The sequence below is a fragment of the Pristiophorus japonicus genome, chromosome 2, assembly GCF_044704955.1.
Source record: "Pristiophorus japonicus isolate sPriJap1 chromosome 2, sPriJap1.hap1, whole genome shotgun sequence".
NCBI classification, from domain to species: Eukaryota; Metazoa; Chordata; class Chondrichthyes; family Pristiophoridae; genus Pristiophorus; species Pristiophorus japonicus.
Window position 1 is genome coordinate 125824334 of NC_091978.1, and position 23622 is coordinate 125847955.

At 43.9% G+C, this 23622-nt stretch overlaps 1 protein-coding gene and 1 long non-coding RNA gene across 4 annotated transcripts in view; one reads left to right on the top strand and one right to left on the bottom strand.

The window, feature by feature from the left end:
• ndufaf2 (NADH:ubiquinone oxidoreductase complex assembly factor 2) overlaps positions 1–23622 on the top strand; it is a 293251-nt gene that overhangs the window by 165672 nt on the left and 103957 nt on the right. The window lies entirely within an intron of this gene.
• LOC139232149 (uncharacterized) lies at positions 5407–7263 on the bottom strand. The gene is made up of 2 exons (XR_011588002.1): positions 7180–7263; positions 5407–6781 (listed from the first exon to the last, which is right to left on the bottom strand). It is a non-coding gene; the product is annotated as an uncharacterized lncRNA (long non-coding RNA).

The window sequence follows — 23622 nt, forward strand, 5'->3', positions numbered from 1 at the left end:
TTCTGTGTTGGAAAATCTAGATCTGCGATTCAGCAAACCTTCTCTCTTGGGTGTATTTTATGATTACTGCAGCACTGTAGAAGGACAATGGATAATATGATTATTGTGTGTTGAATATTCATTTCATAGTGCATCATCATTTATCACGTTACACAAAAGTAGGAAAATGGGGGAATATCACAATGTTGAATATTACATAATATATCATTGTTTCATTACATTGTGACACCACTACATTACATACAGAAACCAATTAGAGAAAAAAGTATTGTTAAATTAATTTAGCCACACCAAATGTAGATGTGTGCCTACGGCAGTTTTATCAATCTTTCAGCTATCCTGTAATGAAATTTCATGTAATGTATACCGATACATATTGCCTAAATCGCAAATGTGATTGGGTTTCCAAATGTACTTTAACCATATGGTACTGAGCTAGAATATGAAGCATTCCATGAACTGAGCAGATAATTGTATGTTTTTGATTTTTTTTTTCCTGATGTGAATACATTTTTATTAGACAGCAGACACAGATTTTGTATTGCTGCCTTGGCTGTCAAGGAAGAGAAATATAAATAGGGAATATTGCTTTGTCTTTTGAATAGAAATAGTTTATTCATCAGCTGATTGGGTTACGGAATTATATTGATTTTAAAAAATTGGCCTCTGTTCAGGATATTCAATCCCACACCAATTGTAAAAAGTACAAGTCAAAGCATCACATGCAGTACAGCCTATAAATTTAATCCTGAATTAAAAAATATATATATTTTCCAAATTGTGATGCTTGATCAGGAAAATGTTCTGTTACCTGTGATGTCACTTGGCCACATCTCCTACAATTATTTCTTCATAGTGTCCAAATGGTCATCTCCACCATACCCCAAGATTCCATCCTTGTGCCCTTCCTATTCTTTGTCTAAATGCAGCCCCTTGGCAACTTCATCTGCAAGCATGGAGCCAGCTTCCACATATATATGGTAACACTCATTCTAGATTCTACCACTCCATGTTCACATCAACCCATGGAGGAGAAAGAATATTCTTCTGCACCACATTAGTAAAATTAAAATCATTCTACTCTGCTACAAACTTCACACCCTAGTCTGATTTCCATTCCCCTCCCTAGCTGCTCGCTTCGACAGGAGCTCCTGGTGTGTAGCCTCGCTGTTCCAGCTGAGCTTCATAACCATGCATCAAGTTCATCACCAAGACTATTTACACCTCTAATACGGCCTGCCTCTGTATCTACACCAGTCTCATCACCGTTGAAGCTCTCATGCTATCATTCGTTACCTCCAGGCTCAGCTTCTCCAATGCTCTCTTCGCCAGCCACCTCTGAGTCATCCTACACATACACCAATTCATCAAAAACTCTGTTGCTCGCATCCTATCCTGCAATAAATCCCACTCACCTAATACCCACTCCAATTTATTCCACTGTCTCCATGTCCACCAATAAATTAATTTCAAAATCCCCGTCCTTGTTATCAAATCAATCAGTGTTCTTGCCCCACCCTTCTTTCTCCAGTGGTACTTTCCATTCTTCTGTTTGTAGCCTAATGCACATCTCTCTCACCACCCGCTGCCCCCTCCACCGCCCCATCCCAAGCCACCAGAAATTCTAGCTCCTGATTTCTGGAATTCTTCTTGTCAAACTCTTCCACTTTCCTCATCTGTCCCCAAATTCAAAAGCCTTCTCATAGACTATCAGTTCTGACTCTGCCATTGGTCACATCCCCCACCCTACCTAATGAAGAGCCTTCGTGTATAACATCAAATTAAAAGCACTATATAAACACTTGTTACTTAACTGCCTATTTGCCTGTGTTGTCACTCAACTGTTCTTGAGAAACAATTTAAGTTTAAAAACAAAATTTTATTGTATGCAAAACAACTATCCACAATGCATTATAAAAGGTCGGAGCAGTCCTCATTAGATTTTGAACTTGAGCATGAAAATCTCTTGCCAATTGTGCATTTAATGTGTTAAAACCAACTTCAAACAATCTGTCATTTGGTATTGCATCTCTCGCCATTCATTAAAAATGTTTTTATTCGTTTGAGTGTCACTGGCATGGCCAGCATTTATTGCCCATCCCTAATTGCCCTTAAGAAGTTTGTGTGGTGAAGGTACTCCCATAGTGCTGTTAGGGAGTGAGTACCAGGATTTTGACCCAGCGACGCTAAAGGAATGGCGATATATTTCCAAGTCAGGATGGTATGTAACTTGGAGGGGCACTTGTAGGAGATGGTTTCCCATGCGCCTGCTGCCCTTGTCCTTCTAGGTGGTAGAGGTCACCGGGTTTAGGAGGTGCTGTCGAAGAAGCCTTGACGAGTTGCTGCAGTGCATTTTGTAGATGCTGCACACTGCAGCCACTGTATGCTGGTGGTGGAGCGAGTGAATGTTTAAGATGGTGGATGGGGTGCCAATCAAGCAGGCTGCTTTGTCCTGGAGGGTGTTGAGCTTCTTGAGTGTTGTGGAGCTGTATTCATCCAGGCAAGTGGAGAGTATTCCATTACACTCCTGACTTGTGCCATGTGGATGGTGGAGAGGCTTTGGGAATCAGGAGGTGAGACACTCGCCACAGAATACCCAGCCTTTGACCTGCTCTTGTGGCCACAGTATTTATGTGGTTGGTTCAGTTAAGTTTCTGGGTCAGTGGTGCCCCCTGCACCCCCCCCTCCAGGATGTTGATGGTGGGGGATTTGGCGATAGTAATGCTGTTGAATGTCAAGGGGTGGTGGTTAGACTCTCTCTTGTTGGAGATAGTCATTACCTGGCACTTGTGTGGCGCGAATGTTACTTGTTATTTATCAGCCCACGCCTGAATGTTGTCCAGGTCTTGCTGCATGTGGGCATGGACTGCTTCGTTTTCTGAGGAGTTGCAAATGGAACACTGCAATCATCAACGAACATCCCCACTTCAGACCTTTTATAATGGAGGGAAGGTCATTGATGAAGCAGCTGAAGATATTCCCATTATTTTCCCCCCTCGCACTACCCCCCCGGACATTTTCTCACAGACCATGGCAACCTTCCAGCTCCCTTGACAAGTAGCTATTCTTAATATGTGAGCCTGGGCAGTGAATGCAGGTGGGCCATTTGGTTGGGACATCATAGCTGAGCTGAATTCTGGCCCCACACATCCACTTCCAATGGATATCACTGGATAGCAATCAGCAACAGAAACCCATGCCAATGATAGTTTGGCCCATCCTCCATAGCGCCAGAGGGAATTAACCCAACTTTAGAACCCCTAGTGCTGCCCACACTTAGATTATCTAACTCAGTACTAGCCTGGGATCAAGTCTGGGACCTACCTGGTCTATATGAAAATATTTTCTTCTAAGTATTTTTAATTGAAACTGTTAGTTTAAATTGACTCAAAAGTGTGATGGCACTATGCCATCATTAAGTTCTTCTGTTCATTAGGTATTTGGGCTGACTCTGCTGGACATACCGCCCGCAGAACAGCCGCATACCACCAAGAATTGGAACTTTCGTGGAAAAACAGCTGCATAGCACTGACGTACTGCCCGGCGCGACTTTGGTGACCGGCATACCGCCGAGCGGTATGCGCATCATCCGCTGACACTGAAGACCCGACATACCGCCGAAAACTCCAACATTGGTCACTCATTGTCGACGTATCACCCTGAAGCATACTGTTCTGGAAAACAGTCTTTTATGCTTAGTAAAGTGGGTGGCAGTGTGCGGTGCGTTCATTTGGATATCGGGAGAAGCAGCAGCATTTGAAGGAGAACACTGAAGTTGGAGTAAGTGGCTTTAAATAGTCAGTTTAAAACAAAGAAGGCTTTTTGGGGTGCATTTAGTTGTTTGAAAACTCGGGAACATTGGAGAAGCAGCACCATTGGCAAGAGAACACTGAAGTTGGATTCACACTTAAGTGATTTTAAATAGTCATTTTGAAACAAAGGCATTTTTGGAGTAGATTTCAAAAATCGGGTTTATCTGAGTATATTGGAGATCTCTGTCGATTACAGTGGGGCCTGCATTATCTCAGCCTGTATTGCTTATAACGTTTCTAATGCAGGATACAGATGGCAGAAGATTAATTGAAGAAAATTATCAGGGTAATGTAGTAGGTCGGAGAATGAGGAGGAGGAGGCCTTACCCTCAAAGGATTTTCAGTGTCAAGCGCTCATACTTGAACCTGACCGAGCGACATTGTGTTAGAAGGCTGTGCTTTAAAAAAGAGGTCATAAATAAGATTTTCCAGCACCTCGAGGCAGACCTGCAGCCTAGCACCTCCAACATTACTGCATTCTCAGTTGAGGAGAAGGCTACTGCGGCACTTTCATTTTATGCGCCGGCTCTTTTCAGTCATCAGCTGCGGACATATGCTACATATCCCAGCACGCTGCGCATGCCAGCATTCGTCAGGTAAGCGATGCACTATATGCACGCAAAATGGATTTTTATAAAGTTTCCAATGACCGCGGAGGCACAGAGTGAGAGTGCATTGGGTTTAGCACGTATCGCTGGCTTCCCAAAGATTCAGGGTGCTGTAGACTGTCCCCATATTGCACTGAGAGCACTGTTACGGGAGGCAATGGCATATCAAAACTATTAAGGGTTTCCACTCCCTCATCGTGCAGCTGGTCTGTGACCACTTGCACTGCATCGTGGCTGTAAATGCCAACTTTCCAGGGAGCATCCATGATGCTCATATCTTAAGGGAGAGCACTGTGTCCGACCTGTTGAAGTCTGAACCTCAAGGTAAATGCTGGTTGCTGGGGGACAACGGGTAGTCTTACCATCTGGCTCATGACGCCCCTCCGGAATCCTCGGACACAAGCCGAGCAGCGCTACAAGAGCCATATAGCCGCAAGCAATATTATTGAAAGGACAATTGGAGTGCTGAAACAGCGCTTTTGATGCTTGGACCACTCTGGAAGTAGGCTGCAATACCACCCTGAGCAGATTGCTCAGTTCACAGTGATGTGCTACATGTTGTATAATCTAGCCATCATGCGGGGACAGGACTTGCCACAGGGAACTGCGAGAGCACATGAGAGAGTGCAGGGGATGGAGGAGGAGGAAAATGAAGGCGTGGGAGGTAGAGGAGCTTGGCGATGAAGCCATGGCACCCCCACCAACACCACAGCGTAGGCCTCGAGGAGAGTATGCTTCCGCAAAATTGTTACACCAACAGCTCATAAATGAAAGCTCTGCTTGAATGTGCTTCAACTTATTCTGGACAGTGTGTTGGACCCTGCTGACTGTTACCGCTACCCCAAAAGTTTGACACTGTACAAGAGTGGTTAAAATCAATTGAAACGTTTATGTAGAAATCTAAACAAATATAGAAGCATTTTAAAACTTTGTAAAACGTAACTTTGAAAAACCATTACAACTTTAAATAACAACTTTCAATAAACTTAATTTTTTATAACTTTAATAAACATTTTACAAAGCAATTTTACAATTAAGTGTACATGAAAACATCACTGTCCACGACCCCGACCGCGGACTGCCCCACCTTTCTTATCCCCACCCCGTCCCTTCCCAGTGCCCCTGCCCATGGACCTTCCTGTGGTGGCACCAAGAGCCCGGCATCCACCAGTGCGCCCCGACTGCTGTTGCTGTCGTTTGGGGCGAGACGTTGCAAGCACAATGAATGGGGGCTCGGGAGAATCTCCTGATGTGGAAGGCACAGCTTGAGGGGTGAGAGCTGCTGGCAGCTCCACACCCTTGGGTGCTATCGATCTGACCACTGTGACTTGGTGGGGTTCCGTGCCATATTCCGGTCCAATCGATTGCTGAATGCCAACGATGGAGTTGGTGCTTCGCTCTATCACGGTGATGAAACGTGACATGTCCTCCGACTATTGTTGGTTGAGCGCCGTGATGTTTGCTGCTATGGTAGCCATGGCTGTGAGCAGCTCGCGACCTATATCCACGCTGTCGTGTGACTGACACACCATGTCCTGGTATGCGCCTGTCTTGCAACACCACCGGACCTTTGCTGCAACAACCTCCGTCGCTGCGATAAAGACGCTGTAATGCTGGGGGGGGGGGGTGCCTTGCTGCTGCACATGGCTTGTTCCCGCAGAATCCTCGGAGCAATTGGGGAATCCGAGGAAGACCGATTCGGTGCTGGACAAAGTTGCAGCTGGGACAGGTGTCGTTGGTATGTCCTGCTCTGGCACCAGATCAATCTCCACCTCCACTGGCTGGAGGAAGATGTCCTTTTCCTCTTGCTCTTCGTCTTCATCTTCTCTGTTTGGGGTAAAGTCGTAAAGCAGGTGGGTGACGCCAGAGGTGGAGGCAGTGGGTTGGTCTTCTGCGCTATGTGCACAGGGGTGGTCTGAATCCTCCGACTCGAAGTACAAAATAGTACATTAGTGCTTGGCACCAGGGGTGGGGTCAGGGTTACATGTGGAGTACAGTCATGTAGTGCAGTCTTATTTAAATATCCATCACTGCTGCATTATTGCATTACATATCATAGACAGACAATACATCCCCCAACATTGCAGTACATCACATGAGCCCAACATTACAGTTCAATAAAGTTACATGGCATTACATGGGACCAACATTATAATACATTACACACCCGCAACACAGACCGGGGATTGTATTGAACTGACCATCCTCTGTGGTGGGTGGGTCAGCTCCAATTTGGGTGGTGGCGCGGTTGGTATCTCCCACAAGCGACAGGGCACGGAGCTCAATGTCATTGAGGGAATTTTGCGTGGTGGGTGCTCCCCCAGTGCGCCGCTGATCAGTTGCTATTGCCGATCTCCTCTTCTGCATAGATGAAAGTAAATCAAAGTAAATATCTTCACCATTGCACGCCGCATGCACACACTTCCATAAAGAAAATCATTACTTTTGCAACCCTCACTAGCTCATTCCATCTCTTGCGGCAGCGTCTCCACTCCGTACCATTGTGCTTATTAAGGAAACAGCCTCCCCGATCTCTGCCCATATTTTATTGTACACCTTTGGGAGCGGCTTTCCACGGCCACCCTGTGTAAATCAGAGTACCTCCTGAGTTATGTTTTCCACCAGGGCAGGTCATCGAAGGCGGAACCCTCAACCTCCCATCCTTCTCAATATTCCTGCGCTTAAACTTTTTCTTCAGGGTTGCCATTATGATCTTATATATGTTATACTATTATGATATATTTTATGATATTATATACTTTTATTATATGATTATATTATTAACCAAAGCAGCAGCCTTCGAGTATCTCACTGCTCCTTCTCACTGTCTCTCCTCACTGCCACTCTCTGCGCATGCGTAGGTGATGCTTGACCCCGAAATCGCGGTGAAACATAAGTTTGGAAGGAAAAATATTTGCGCATGCGCAGTGCCCTACTATACTATCGATGGAGGAAAGCCTTTCTCCAGCTCGGACTGCACTCTGTGAGACCGCCCACTGCGCAACGCTCAAACAACGTTGGCAGACCGTCAAAAAGAAGACGACCAAAGTTGAGGCCTTGCATCGAGACGATCTGCCAACGATACCACTGGGAACTTGGCGGACCATCAGTAAACACCAAAGTCAGCCCCATTGTGTTTAACTGTTCTCTTAATAGTTTTGATTGAAGAGCTTTGTAAGATTGAATGTGTAACCATGGTTAGCAAGAATGAACCGTTTTAGTGAATGCAGTTGCGAATGCATATAGAAACATAGAAAATAGGTGCAGGAGTAGGCCATTCGGCCCTTCGAGCCTGCACCACCATTCAATGAGTTCATTGCTGAACAGTGAATTGTGTCCAATATTATTATCCTGTATCAATACTTCAAACACCAGTCTTCAACAGTGATGTGGAAAGCTTGTGAATGAAAACACTTTTCATTGTAACAATTAGTGCAGGACTGAGTGTTGTGAAAGAAGAAAATAAAGGGCTAGACTTTCCCGACAGCCCCTCAACGCCTGATTGCCCACCCAGAAAAAACGCTAATGTTTTGCAAGTAACGCTGGCGAAAATTTCCAGAATTAAGTTAAAAATAATCGCCAGCGAGAAAATGGATCTTGTACCAGTATTCTCGACGGTTTCTCGGCGGTTAAAGGGGAAACGAAGTGAAACGCGCGCTTCTTAATTTAAAAAAAATTAGTCTGGGAAAACTTTAAAAAGAAATGTTCATTTAAAAAAAAAGTTTAACATTCCTAAGACAGTTTTAAAGCTGTAGACTCATTTTATTGATACCAGATTAATTTTTTGCTGGGTTGAAAATGATGAGCTGTTGTACTTCAAAAACAATTGCAGTATCTCTGTCGCCATGGGAGTCTGATAACAATGCTGTTCTGTAAATAAAGATGTGTCCTTACTATAGTAAATGCATCATGTGCCGTGGTTATGTTATATTTATAAATTAAAACTGTACAGTGTTCCATTATGATAGAATTGGTGTTGGGGGCGAAAGGAGGAAATGCAAGTAGTTATTGTGGTTCCATTTACCCAAAGGGCAGAAACCGCTAGTGGGAGTTGTGTACAGACCACCAAACAGTAGTAGTGAGGTTGGGGACAGCATCAAACAAGAAATTAGGGATGCATGCAATAACGGTACAGCAGTTATCATGGGCGACTTTAATCTACATATAGATTGGGCTAACCAAACTGGTAGCAATACGGTGGAGAAGGATTTCCTGGTGTTGCACTAGGGATAGTTTTTAAGACGAAGATGTCGAGGAACCAAATAGAGGGCTGGCCATCCTAGACTGGGTGGTGTGTAATGAGAAAAGACTAATTAGCAATTTTGTTGTGCGAGGCCCCTTGGGAAAGAGTGACCATAATATGATAGAATTCTTTATTAAGATGGAGAGTGACGCAGTTAATTCAGAGACTAGGGTCCTGAACTTAAGGAAATGTAACTTCGATGGTATGAGATGTGAATTGGCTAGAATAGACTGGCGAATGATACTTAAAGGGTTGACGGTGGATAGGCAATGGCAAACATTTAAAGATCACATGGATGAACTTCAACAATTGTACATCGCGGTCTGGAGTAAAAATAAAACGGGGAAGGTGGCTCAACCGTGGCTAACAAGGGAAATTAAGGATCGTGTTAAATCCAAGGAAGAGGCATATAAATGGGCCAGAAAAAGCAACAAACCTGAGGACTGGGAGAAATTTAGAATTCAGCAGAGGAGGACAAGGGGTTTAATTAGGAGGGGGAAAATAGAGTATGAGAGGAAGCTTGCTGGGAACAGAAAAACTGACTGCAAAAGCTTCTATAGATATGTGAAGAGAAAAAGATCAGAGAAGACAAATGTAGATCCCTTGCGGTCAGAAGCAGGTGAATTTATAATGGGAACAAAGAAATGGAAGACCAATTGAACAAATACTTTGGTTCTGTCTTCACGAAGAAAGACACAAATAATTTTCCGGAAAAACTAGGGGACCGAGGGTCCAGTGAGAAGGAGGAACTGAAGGAAATTGTGTTAGGGAAATTGATGGGATTGAAGGCCGATAAATCCCCAGGGACTGATAGTCTGCATCCCAGAGTATTTAAGGAAGTGGCCCTAGAAATAGTGGATGCATTGGTGATCATTTTCCAGCAGTCTATGGACTCTGGATCAGTTCCTATGGACTGGAGGGTAGCTAATGTAACACCACTTTTTAAGAAAGGAGGGAGAGAGAAAACGGGTAATTATAGACCGGTTAGCCTGATATCAGTGGTGGGGAAAATGTTGGAATCAATTATTAAAGATGAAATTACAGTGCATTTGGAAAGCAGTGACAGGATTAGTCCAAGTCAGCATGGGTTTATGAAAGGGAAATCAATGCTTGACAAATCTTCTAGAATTTTTTGAGGATGTAACTAGTAGAGTGGACAGGGGAGAACCAGTGGATGTGGTGTATTTGGACTTTCAAAAGGTTTTTGACAAGGTCCCACACGAGATTAGTGTGCAAAATTAAAGCACATAGTATTGGGGGTAATGTATTGACATGGATAGAGAACTGGTTGGCAGACAGGAAGCAGAAAATCGTGATAAACGGGTCCTTTTCAGAATGGCAGACAGTGAGGTGCCGCAGGGCTGAGTGCTGGGACCCCAGCTATTTACAATATACATGGAGATATTACACTCAATTCCTTCATCTAAATCATTCAAGTTTGCAGATGATGCTAAGCTGGGTGGCAGTGTGAGCTGCAAGGAGGATGCTAAGAGGCTACAGGATGACTTGGACAAGTTAGGTGAGTGGGCAAATGCATGGCAGATGCAGTATAATATGGATAAATGTGAGGTTATCCACTTTGGTGGCAAAAACACGAAGGCAGAATATTATCTGAATGGTGGCAGATTCGGAAAAGGGGAGGTGCAACGAGACCTGGGTGTCATGGTACATCAGTCGTTGAAAGTTGGCATGCAGGTACAGCAGGCGGTGAAGAAGGCAAATGGCATGTTGGCCTTCATAGCTAGGGGATTTGAGTATAGGAGAAGGGAGGTCTTACTGCAGTTGTACAGGGCTTTGGTGAGGCCTCACCTGGAATATTGTGTTCAGTTTGATCTCTTAATCTGAGGAAGGACATTCTTGCTATTGAGGGAGTGCAGCGAAGGTTCACCAGACTGATTCCAGGGATGGCAAGACACATTCCCGGGATGGCAGGACTGACATATGAGGAGAGACTGGATCGACTGGGCCTGTCTTCACTGGAGTTTAGAAGAATGAGAGGGGATCTCATAGAAACATATAAAATACTGACAGGACTGGACAGGTTAGATGCAGGAAGAATGTTCCCAATGTTGGAGAAGTCCAGAACCAGGGGACACAGTCTAAGGATAAGGGGTAAGCCTTTTCGGACCGAGATGAGGAGAAACTTCTTCACTCAGAGTTGTTAACCTGTGGAATTCTCTGCCGCAGAGAGTTGTTGATGCCAGTTCGTTGGATATATTCAAGAGGGAGTTAGATTATGGCCCGTACGGCTAAAGGGATCAAGGGGTATGGAGAGAAACCAGGGAAGGGGTACTGAGGTGATGATCAGTCATGATCTTATTGAATGGTGGTGCAGGCTCGAAGGGCCGAATGGCCTCCTCCTGCACCTATTTTCTTTGTTTCTATTATTCATGAAAACTATCAACAGTGCACAAACTTTTTTGATACAATACAATTGCAAATCTGTACCTGTTTCTTATGATGGTTTGCAAATACATATTGTATAATAATTCAAGCTTTTAACATCATTCTGAGCACCTATTGTACAATTAACCAGGCACGCCAGCTACCAACTAGCAAATATTGCAGTTCTACTGATGGTCGTATAAATATTTTAAGACCCGGGAGTGTTCTGCGCATGCGCTGTGCAGAAAGCCACGGCGCAGCACCTTGACGTTGCCAGGAATCTCTGTTTTATTTTTGAAAAGCCTAGACTTTGAGGAGATATGATTTGTGATTTTTTTTAAAAAGACTTGCATTTATATCATGCCTTTTACAACCTCAGGATTTCCCAAACCACTTTATAACCAATGAAGTACTTTTGAAGTGTAGTCACTGGAACACTGCAAGCTCCCACAAATAGCAATGAAATAAATGATCAAATTATCTGTTTTACGTGTTGTTGACAAATATTGGCTAGAAAACTAGGACAACTCCCCTTCTCCTCTTCAAATAGTGCCATCGGATGTTTTACGTCCACCTGAGAAGGCAGACGGGAGTTCGGTTTAACGTCTCATCTGAAAGACGGCACCTCTGACAGTGCAGCACCTCAACAATAAAAAGAAAGACTTGAATTTATATAGCACCTTTCATGACTACCGGACATCCCAAAGTGCTTTATAGCCAATTAAGTACTTTTTGAAGTGTCGTCATTGATGTAATGTATGAAACACAGCAGCCAGTTTGCGCATAGCAAGCTCCTACAAACAGCAATGTGATGATGACCAGATAATCTTTTTTAGTGATGTTGATTGAAGGATACTGCAGTACTGCACTGAAGTATTAGCCTAGATTACGTGCTCGGGTCTCTGGAATGGGACTTGAAACCACAACCTTATGACTCGAGGCGAGAGCGCTGCCACTGAGCCACAGATGACTTGATAACAATAAAAGTAGCTAAAATACTGAAGGGATCAGATTCTGTCTCTTTCGATAACCTACTTGAGCTAAATTAGGCAGGAGAAGACTGGGGAAATCATTATATGTTACAAAAACGTAGGTTACATAGAAACATAGAAAATAGGTGCAGGAGTAGGCCATTCGGCCCTTCGAGCCTGCACCATCATTCAATATGATCATGGCTAACCATGCACTTCAGTACCCCATTCCTGCTTTCTCTCCATACCCCTTAATCCCTTTAGCCGTAAGGGCCACATCTAACTCCCATTTGAATATATCTAACCAACTGGCCTCAACAACTTTCTGTGGTCGAGAATTCCACATGCTCACAACGCTCTGAGTGAAGAAGTTTCTCCTCATCTCGGTCCTAAATAGCTTACCCCTTATCCTTAGACTATGCCCCCTGGTTCTGGACTTCCCCAACATCGGGAACATTCTTCCTGTATCTAACCTGTCCAATCCTGTCAGAATTTTATATGTTTCTATGAGATCCCCTCTCATTCTTCTAAATTCCAGTGAATATACGTCTAGTCGATCCAGTCTCTCATCATATGTCAGTCCTGTCATCCCGGGAATCAGTCTGGTGAACCTTCGCTGCACTCCCTCAATAGCAAGAATGTCCTTCCTCAGATTAGGAGACCAAAACTGTACACAATATTCAAGGTGTGGCCTCACCAAGGCCCTGTACAACTGCAGTAAGACCTCCTTGCTCCTATACTCAAATCCTCTCGCTATGAAGGCCAACATACCATTTGCCGCCTTCACCGCCGGCTGTACCTGCATGCCAACTTTCAACGACTGATGTACCATGACACCCAGGTCTCGTTGCACCTCCCCTTTTATTAATCTGTCACCGTTCAGATAATCTGCCTTCCTGTTTTTACCACCCAAAGTGGATAACCTCACATTTATCTACATGATACTGCATCTGCCATTCATTTGCCCACTCACCTCACCTGTCCCAAGTCACCCTGCAGCCTCTTAGCATCCTCCTCACAGCTCACACCGCCACCCAGCTTAGTGTCATCTGTAAACTTGGAGATATTACATTCGATTCCTTCGTCTAAATCATTAATGTATATTGTAAATAGCTGGGGTCCCAGCGCTGAACCTTGCGGTACCCCACTAGTCACTGCCTGCCATTCTGAAAAGGACCCGTTTATTCCTACTCTTTGCTTCCTGTCTTGGAAGTACTTGTTTTCACAGAGAGCCATCAACCTCTGGAGTATGTTCAAAAGCAAATTGCACGAGTTCCTAAAGGTGGAAGACATCTCAGGTTTTAGAAAGTAAATGGAGTAACTGTGATAGTAGTACCCGTCCCAAAGCAAGCGCTCTACTCGGAACTCGTCCACGGCAAACGAGCCAAAGGCGGGCAGAGGAAACGTTAGGACACCCTCAAAGCCTCCCTGATAAAGTGCGACATCCCCACTGACACCTGGGAGTCCCTGGCCATAGACCGCCCTCTGTGGAGGAAGTGCATTCGGGAGGGCGCTGAGCTCCTCGAGTATCGTCGTCGAGAGCATGCAGAAATCGAGCGCAGGCAGCGGAAAGAGCGTGCGCCAAACCAGGCTCTCTGCCCATCCTTTCCCTCAAGATTATCTGTCCGACCTGTGACAGACTGTGGTTCTCATATTGGACTGTACAGCCACCTAAGAACTCATGCTAAGAGTGGAAGCAAGTCTTCCTCGATCCCGAGGGACTGCCTATGATGATGATGATGAGTACCAGTCACCATGGTCTCCTGGAACTTGCTTGATTGCCTGTAGGGATTGGAGAGGAATTTGTGTAAATAGTTTTTTTTGCTGCACCCAGGAAATTGCATGATTGTGAGCAGAAGATGGATGGGTGAAATGATGAGTGCAAGTTGGGACGGAACAGACTTGAAGGACCAGCTTGTTACTTCCTGTTCTTTCTCTCCTATTTTGCATGTCACAGGTATTAGAAATGTGTCCACATTTGACCTATTACACCCCTCTGCTGGATTACGCTCTCTGGCCAGAATCTTACCAGCCCTGCGAGTGCGAGTTTGGAGGCAGGCCTGCTGTCAAAATGGCCGGGATTGACAATGAGATGGGATCCTGCTCTGAACCTGCCTCCTTGTCAGTTTCCAAAGTGTTGGGACTGACTGCGGTTCACAGAAATGACACCAAGCGGTGGGATAGCCAATTAAGATCACTAAGAGCTAGTTTAGAGGTATTTAAAAAATAATTTTACCAGGTACTTACCACTTTCCCAAGTTTTTCAGCAGCTTCACGTCAGGTAAGTGTGTCGGGTTCTCAATTTGCATTGACTAGTTGACAACTGTAGAAGTGGTATAAAAGTTACCATTTCACAGTTGTTCACGTTCCAATTTCCGATGCTGTAGCCTTCAGGATTTGGAAGGCACTTTTGAGCTGTATGCAGTTTGGAAGTGTCTGCAGTGAACACTCTATCCATTGTCACCTCCTTAGAGCAACCTCTCTCCCCATTGACCGATCGCTTCTGTCATCTCAACTTCAGCTGCTATCTATTCCAGCACCATCGATGCCCTTGAGAAAATCTCATCTTGGTCCTCTTAATCCCACCACGGTCAGCCCCAACACCAACATCACTAAACACATCAGCGTCACCACCAACAACACCAAACTTCTCTGCAATCACCTAATGCTGCACTGGTCACCGGGCATCAGCACCCGACAACATTACTGCCTGCGATGCTAGAGATGGCCTCACCATGGCCAAATTTACTTCACTTGACATTGTGTACCTTGGCTGCCACCAGGATGGCACCACCCCACACCAGCACCATAAGGCGGCCCTGCAATGACCAAACCATTCCTTTCACACTCGATCTTTGCGAGGGGTACCCTTACATCTAACCATTCACCACAACTCACTAATCCACTTCCAAAGGTTCACACAAATCTGTCCAAGCATGCAAAGTGTTCAAAATAAAGATTTCAATGTTTGAGAACACATTAGCAGAAACTCTACATGAACATTAGCAAAAAGACACAAGTGCCTACCCTTGAATTTTGTTAGTTGGTATGATTGGACAAGGATGAGGGTGAGAGTGAGGTGTGGCTAGTGAGATGGGGGTGTGATAATGTAGATAGAGAGGAATGGGTGGAGGTGCAAGGTAAGTTGGTGCGAGTAATGTGCAAGTGTAGGGTAGGGAAAAGAAGAGTAATGGGGATGTGATGAGTGGCACAACAGGATGAGGTTGAGTGTGGCTTTGCAGTAACGTTTTGTGATCTACTGAGATCATTGAAAGCAGCCAGCTCCTCCTGACTACATCCCTGCTTGTGCCCTCCTGTGCACTGTGCAACCAGACTGTTTTGATGTCGTTGGGAAGTTTCTTCCGTCCACTGGAAGGGAAGAGAACCTCCCTGCGTGCTCTGTCTCCCTCCATAAGCATCTGTAGGGAGAGCCTGGGTGCAGCCGTGCACCTTTGTGCAGTGCTTGTCAGCATTTGCAGCACCTCAATGCTGTAGAACACTAATAGAACAACTGTCACAATCAATGTGGCCGTGGTGCCTTTAAGGAAATTATTAAATACGCAGACCAAAACTGTACGCAGTACTCCAGGTGTGGCCTCACCAATACTCTGTACAGTTGTAGCAGGACGTCTCTGCTTTTATACTCTCTTGCCCTTGCAATAAAGGCCAACATTCCATTTGCCTTCCTGATTACTTGCTATACCTGCATACTAACATTTTGTGTTTCATAGAAACATAGAAAACATAGAAAATAGGTGCAGTAGTAGGCCATTCGGCCCTTCGAGCCTGCACCACCATTCAATATGATCATGGCTGATCATGCACTTCAGTACCCCATTCCTGCTTTCTCTCCATACCCCTTGATCCCTTTAGCTGTAAGGGCCAAATCTAACTCCCTTTTGAATATTTCTAACGAACTGGCCTCAACAACTTTCTGTGGTAGAGAATTCCACAGGTTCACAATTCTGAGTGAAGAAGTTTCTCCTCATCTCAGTCCTAAATGGCTTATCCCTTATCCATGCACAAGGACCCAGATCTCTCTGTACTGCAGCACTTTGCAATTTTTAGATAGGCTAAGTGAGTGGGCAAAAATTTGGCAGATGGAAAATAATATGGGAAAATGTGAGGTTATCCACTTTGGTAGGAAAAATAAAAAAGCAAATTATTATTTAAATGGAGAGAGATTGCAAAATGCTGTGCTACAGAGGGATCCGGCGGTTCTTGTACATGCAACACAAACAGTTAGTATGCAGGTACAGCAAGTAATCCGGAAGGCAAATGGAATGTTGGTCTTTATTACAAGGGGGATGGAGTATATAAGTAGGGAAGTCCTGCTCAAACTGGACAGGGCGTTGGTGAGACCACACCTGGAATACTGTGTAGAATTTTGGTCTCTTTCTTTAAGGAGGGATATACTTGCATTGGAGGCAGTTCAGAGAAGGTTCACTAGGTTGATTCCTGAAATGAAGGGGTTGTCTTATGAAGAAAGGTTGAGCAGGTTGAGCCTACACTCATTGGAGTTTAGAAGAATGAGAGGTGATCTTATTGAAACGTATAAGTTTGCAGATGACACTAAGCTGCGTGGCAGTGTGAGTGGGAGGAGGATGCTAAGAGGCTGCAGGGTGACTTGGACAGGTTAGGTGAGTGGGCAAATACATGGAAAAATGCGATATAATGTCGATAAATGTGAGGTTATCCACTTTGGTGGTAAAAACAAGAGGGTTGATTACCAATCTGTCACCATTCAGGTGATAAAGGGGGAGGTGCAACGAGACCTGGGTGTCATGGTACATCAGTCATTGAAGGTTGGCATACAGGTGCAGCAGACGGTGAAGAAGGCAAATGGCATGTTGGCCTTCATAGCGAGAGGATTCGAGTATAGGAGCAGGGAGGTCTTACTACAGTTCTACAGGGCCTTGATAAGGCCACACCTTGAATATTGTGTACAGTTTTGGTCTCCTAATCTGAGGAAGGACATTCTTGCTATTGAGGGAGTGCAGCGAAGGATCACCAGACTGATTCCTGGAATGACAGGACTGACATTTGAGGCGAGACTGAATCGACTAGGCTTGTATTCACTGGAATTTAGAAGAATGAGAGGGGATCTCATAGAAACACACACAATTCTGACGGGATTGGACAGGTTAGATGCAGGAAGAATGTTCCCGATGTTGGGGAAGTCCAGAACCGGGGTCACAGTCTAAGGATAAGGGGTAAGCTATTTAGGACCGAGATGAGAAGAAACTTCTTCACTCAGAGTTGTGGGCATGTGGAATTCTCTACCGCAGAAAGTTGTTGAAGCCAGTTCGTTAGATGTGGCCTTCACGGCTAAAGGGATCAAAGAGTATGGAGAGAAAGCAGGAATGGAGTACTGAAATGCATGATCAGCCATGATCATATTGAATGGTGGTTCAGGCTCGAAGGGCAGAATAGCCTACTCCTGCACCTATTTTCTATGTTTCTATTATGAGGGGGCTTGATCGGGTTGATGCAGAGAGGATGTTTCCCCTCATGGGGGTACCTAGAACCAGGGGACATAGTTTCAGAATAAAGGGTCTCCCATTTAAAATGATGAGGCTGAATTTCTTCTCCGAGGGTTGTGAATCTGTTGAATTCTCTACTGTGGAGGCTGGGTCATTGAATATATTTAAGGTGGAGACAGACAGATTTTTGAACGATAAGGGAATCAAGAGTTATGGGAAGCAGGCAGGGAAGTGGAGTTGAGGCCAAGATCAGATCAGCCATGATCTTATTGAATGGCGGCGCATGCTCAAGGGTCCAAATGGCCTACTCCTGCTCCTATTTCTTATATTTAACAATGAAACTGAGCACTACCAGTTTGTACATCAGGCTCACAACTGCCCACCTCATCATTGGGAGCCTGAGCTCAATTAACTGGGGTTTTATTTCATCTTGTGAACATCATGTGACTGGCTAAGCCACTGGCAACAGCTCCACAACTCTTTTGGGGGCAAACATAAACATTAAATCACGTGCCCCCCGATCTGGGGGACACTCCAAACATTTCCCAAGACCCTTTTTTTGGGGTTTTTTTGTATTTTTTTTGTAGGTTTTTTTTTAGGGCATTAAAATTCCATATTTTACAGGTGCCCCCTATAAAAGGGAAGGGGGACACTAAAAACACCGGCAATTAAAACAAATTAAACTTTAAAACATTGCAACAGCTCCACAACTCTTTTTGGGGAGTACAAAATAACATTGGATCGAGTGCCCCCCGATCTGGGGGACACTCCAGACACTTATAACAGCCCTTTTTTTTTTGTATTTTTGTTGGGGTTTATTTGGTGGTTTTTTTAGGGTATTAAAATTCCACATTTGACAAGTGCCCCCTATAAAAGGGGAGGGGGACACTAAAAACACCGGCGTTTAAAACAAATTAAACTTTAAAACATTGCAGCAGCTCCACAAACCTGGGAGCATACTCACAGGTGCATACATTACAACCACCAAAGCCCATTCTCTTGCCACCAATCAAAATTCCCCCTCCCCATCCACAATCTCGGGTTGAACCAGATTGTTTGCAGCCTTGGCGTCCTATTCGACCCCAAGCTGAACTTCTTGCCCGATGTGCTCTCCATCACAAAGACTACCGACCCCCGCCTCCACCGCTAACTCAGCCACATCTAATGCGAAAATGCTCTTCAAAAATTTGTAATTTCCAGACTCTATCCAGTGTTCTCGTGATTAGCCTCCCATTCTCTGCACTCTGTAAAAATCAGCACCAAATCCTGCTCACCCATCAACCCCTGTTCTTGCTGACCTATATTGGTTCTCTCACTACCAACACCTCAAATTTAAAATTCTCATCCTCATATTTGAATCTTTTTATGGCCTCACCCTCTCCTCTCTGTGTCCTCCTCCAGCCCAAATGCTCTGCTCATTTGAACCTGGCTTCTTTATGCAATTCCCTCTCCCTTTACCCCACCATTGGTGGCAATACCTTCAGCTACCAAGGACCCACGCACTAGAATTCCTTCTCTAAACCCCTTTGCCTCACCACTTCCCTGTCATCCTTTAAGACTTTCCTTAAAATCCACTTCTTTGGCCAAACTTTTGGGGACCCCTTCTAATATCTCCTTCCCTTGGTTCAGCTCCCATTTTTTGATTGCACCTCAGTGAAACAACTTGGGATGGTTTTCCATTATAAAGGCTTAATATAACTGCAAGCTCGTGTTGTATAATTTGACCATTCTCTAGGAGCCCTCTTTTTTTTTTTTATTGCTAAATAAACTGAATCAGCTATAGATTTGTCGTCTTGTGGTCATGCTCTTAAAATATGAAGCATTGGAGAACTATACAGGGGTGGTAGCATTTCTAATCCAAAAGATCACTAGAAATAAGGTGACCTGAATAGAATAATGGCTGTTTAGGAGTGAACATAAAACAATAACCTAATTGAGCGGTTCAGATGACACCCTAAACTGTAGAGCTGAATTTGAGTAATTTATAATTGTCATTTGAAACTTAAGGTTGATTTGCAGCCTTGAAATCATTCCCTTATATTTGTTTTTGCTTCAGTTATGTACTATCTTGATTATATGTGTGAATTTTATTCTATTCCAATCATTTCTTGTGACTGAGATGGCATATGTCAGCTTTCTGCACATCTCTTATTTTTCATTCATGTTAAAGTTAACACAAGACATGATTTTGATGTGATTAGTGTAGGATTGTTGCCGATCTGCAGTGGAACACCTACACGTTAGGTCCATATAATGTGTAGACCAAGATTATACTCTGCGACCTCCCATTAGAGGTTTTCCTTTTTGACTGTTTATCCAAACTTGATTGTTTAAACTCTAAGCCTAAATTATTTAGATATTTAAATTAATTTGTTCCATAACCTGTTTTCAATGAAGTCTTTACTTAGCCCATTGAAAGAAAGAAAGAAGAAAGACTTGCATTTATATAGTGCCTTTCACGACCACCGGATGTCTCAAAGCGCTTTACAGCTAATGAAGTACTTCTGGAGTGTAGTCACTGTTGTAATGTGGGAAATGCGGCAGCCAACTGGCGCACAACAAACTCCAACAAATAGCATTGTGATAATTACCAGACAATCTGTTTTTGTTATGTTGAAGGAGGGATAAATATTGGCCTGGACACCAGGGATAACTCCCCCTGCTCTTCTTCGAAATAATACCATGAGATCTTTTACGTCCACCTGAGAGGGCAGCTGAGGCCTCGATTTAACGTCTCATCTGAAAGATGGCATGTCCATCAGTGCAGCACTCCCTTGGAGTGGGACTTGAACCCACAACCTTCTGACTCGGGGGCAAGTGTGCTACCCACTGAGCCACAGCTGACACAGTTGAAACAAATGAAGATGGAAGCAAAAGTGTAAATTGGCAAACTTTCTTTGTATACTACATCCAAACATTCTCAGAATTGCAACTTCAAATTTAATTTAACTGTAGTGCAAATTATAACTTTTTTTAAAGGTCCAGTAAATATTGTGTGCATGTTTGTTTCTCGGTAAGTGAGTCTCTAAATCAGTGCTAAGGCTCACTGGAAGCTCATGAAGCTTATGGGAAAGCAGCCAAAAACTCTGCACTTGAGTGCAACAGGAAGTCACAGTAATATTCTCTCATCAGAACAAGTTCCCAGGGCCATCTGTAAACCAGTATGCAAGGCATACTCTGCTCTGATATAATACACAAGTATATTCAGTCTACTTTATACTATGAAAATAGTGCATGACAACAGAAGAACAATTGCAGTACCAATTCATAGCAATCAAAAAGTCTGAAATTGGTTGCAAATTTGAGGTGGTCTCTTTTGTATGTTGCATACTTTTTCTCTGTAAATTTGTTTCGCTAGTTTCCCCGTGTGCAAGCTAGTGCAAATACACAAAGGAAATAGTATGGAAACTATTAAAATATATTTTGAGACAAAGTTATAATACAACATTTCTAACTTGTATTTATCCTCTCCTTCAGCTGGCCTGTAGCTTTCTCCACAGCAGTTATCAGCACTGCTCATCAATTGTCTGATCAAATTGACCTATCATAAAGTAAAAATGGAATCACAGAACAATTTTCTATCTGTAACATTATACACATGGCAACATGAATAAAATGGTGTACAGAATGATGAGCTTCTGGGCTTACACTGTTCAAATTGCAGTAAATCATGTGATTTAGGAAAATAGGAATTGCTAGAAGAGAAAAAACCAAGGTCCGTCCAGTTTGCCTTCTCCCCTCATAGTAGTTGCCAGATACAATGATAATGGAGTTATTGACTATTCACAGCAATCACTCTCTCAATCTCTCCCTTGGCAAAAGTATTAAATGAGTACTTTGTATCTGTCTTCACAAAGGAAGCAGATGATGTAAAGCAGGATAGGGACGTTATGGACTGGGCAATAACAGAGAGAAGACGTACTAAAAAGATCAGCATTAATGAAAGTTGGTAAGTCACCTGGTCCAGATGAAATGCAAACCAGGTTGCTGAAAGAAGTAACAGTAGAAATAGTAGAGACATTGGTCACAATCTTTCAGTTCTCATTGTATACAGGAGTAGTGCCAGAGGACTGAAAGGTTGCTAATGTTATATGGGTAGAGCGTCCGAAATCCGGAGTACCAAAATTAGGAATGTTTCAAAATCCGGACATTGCACTGATCCATGGAGGGGTCTTCCGGATCTCGGCTCAGGCGTTTCCAGATTCGGGATGTCGGAAAGACGTTCTGAAATCCAGAAACAGTCAAAATCCGGAACGACCTTGGACCCGAGGTTTCCAGATTTCGGACGCTCTGTCTGTATTACTATTCAAGAACGGGGAAAGGGATCAACCAGGAAACTGCAGGCCACTCAGCCGAATATCGGTGTTGGGGAAGTTATTGGACCCGAATTTCGGTGGGTATGACTGCGTTCTCAGAGTACACCATCGCATCACCTTTTGAAATGGACTGCAAGTTAATCCCGAACTTGCGATCTGTCAATGTACAGGTGGATAGAACAGTGGCTAATAGAATTCAATCCAGAGAAGTGTGAGGTAATGCATTTGGGGAGGGGTAACAAGCCACGGGAATACAGATTAAATGATAGGACACTGAGAAGTGTAGAGGAACAAAGGGACCTTGTGCATGTCCACCAATCCCTGAAGATAGCAGGCCAGGTAGAAAAGGTGGTTCAGAAGATATACGGACTACTTGCCTTTATTAGCTGAGGCATAGAATACAAGAGCAGGGAGGTTATGCTTGAACTAGTTAGGCTGCAACTAGAGTACTATGTGCAGCTGTGGTCACAACATTACACAAAATATGTGATTGCACTGGAGAGGTACAGAGGAGATTTACGAGGATGTTGCCTGGAGTGGAGAACTTTAGCTATGAGGAAAGATTGGATAGGCTGGGTTTGTTTTCTTTGGAACAGAGGAGGCTGAGGGTAGACCTTATTGAGATGTATGAAATTATGTGGGGTCTAAATAGAGTGGATAGGAAGGAGCTATTTCTCTTAGCAGAGGGGTCAACAACCAGATTTAAAGTAATTGATAGGAGGCCATCTGGATATTTGGAAAAGCATAATTCAATCAAGCAGAGTCAGCATGGTTTCATGAAAGGGAAATCATGTTTGACAAATTTGCTGGAGTTCTTTTGAGGATGTAGCGAGCAGGGTGGATAAGGGGAAACCAGTGGATATGGTGTATTTGGATTTCCAGAAGGCATTCGATAAGGTGCCACATAAAAGGTTACTGCACAAGATATAAGTTCACGGGGTTGGGGTAATATATTAGCATGGATAGAGGATTGGTTAACTAACAGAAAAGAGAGAGTCGGGATAAATGGGCCATTTTCCGATTGGCAAACAGTAACTAGTGGGGTGCCGCAGGGATCGATGCTGCATCTTCAACTATTTACAATCTATATTAATGATTTGGATGAAGGGACTGAGTGTAATGTAGCCAAGTTTGCTGATGATACAAAGATGGGTGGGAAAGCAAATTGTGAGGAGGACACAAAAAATCTGCAAAGGGATGTAGACAGGCGAAGTGAGTGGGCAAAAATTTGGCAGATGGAGTATAATGTGGGAAAATGTGAGGTTATCCACTTTGGCAGAGAAAACAGAAAAGCAAATTATAATTTAAATGGAGAAAAATTGCAAAGTGCTGCAATACAGAGAGACCTGGAGGTCCTTGTGCATGAAACACAAAGTTAGTCTGCAGGTACAGCAGGTAATCAGGAAGGCAAATGGAATGTTGCCCTTTATTGCAAGGGGGATAGAGTATAAAAGCAGAGAAGTCCTGCTATAATTGTACAGGGTATTGGTGAGGCCACACCTTGAGTACTGCGTAAATTTTGGTCTCCATATTTAAGGAAGGAAATACTTGCATTGGAGGCTGTTCAGAGAAGGTTCACAAGGTTGATTCTGGAGGTGAGGGCGTTGATATATGAAGATAGGTTGAGTAGTTTGGGCCGATACTTATTGGAGTTCAGAAGAATGAGAGGTGATCTTAGCGAAACATACAAGATAATGGGGGGGCTCAACAAGATGGATGCAAAGAGGATATTTCCACTCTAGGGAACTAAAACTCGGGACACAGTCTCAGAATAAGAGGGCGCCCATTTAAAACTGAGATGAGG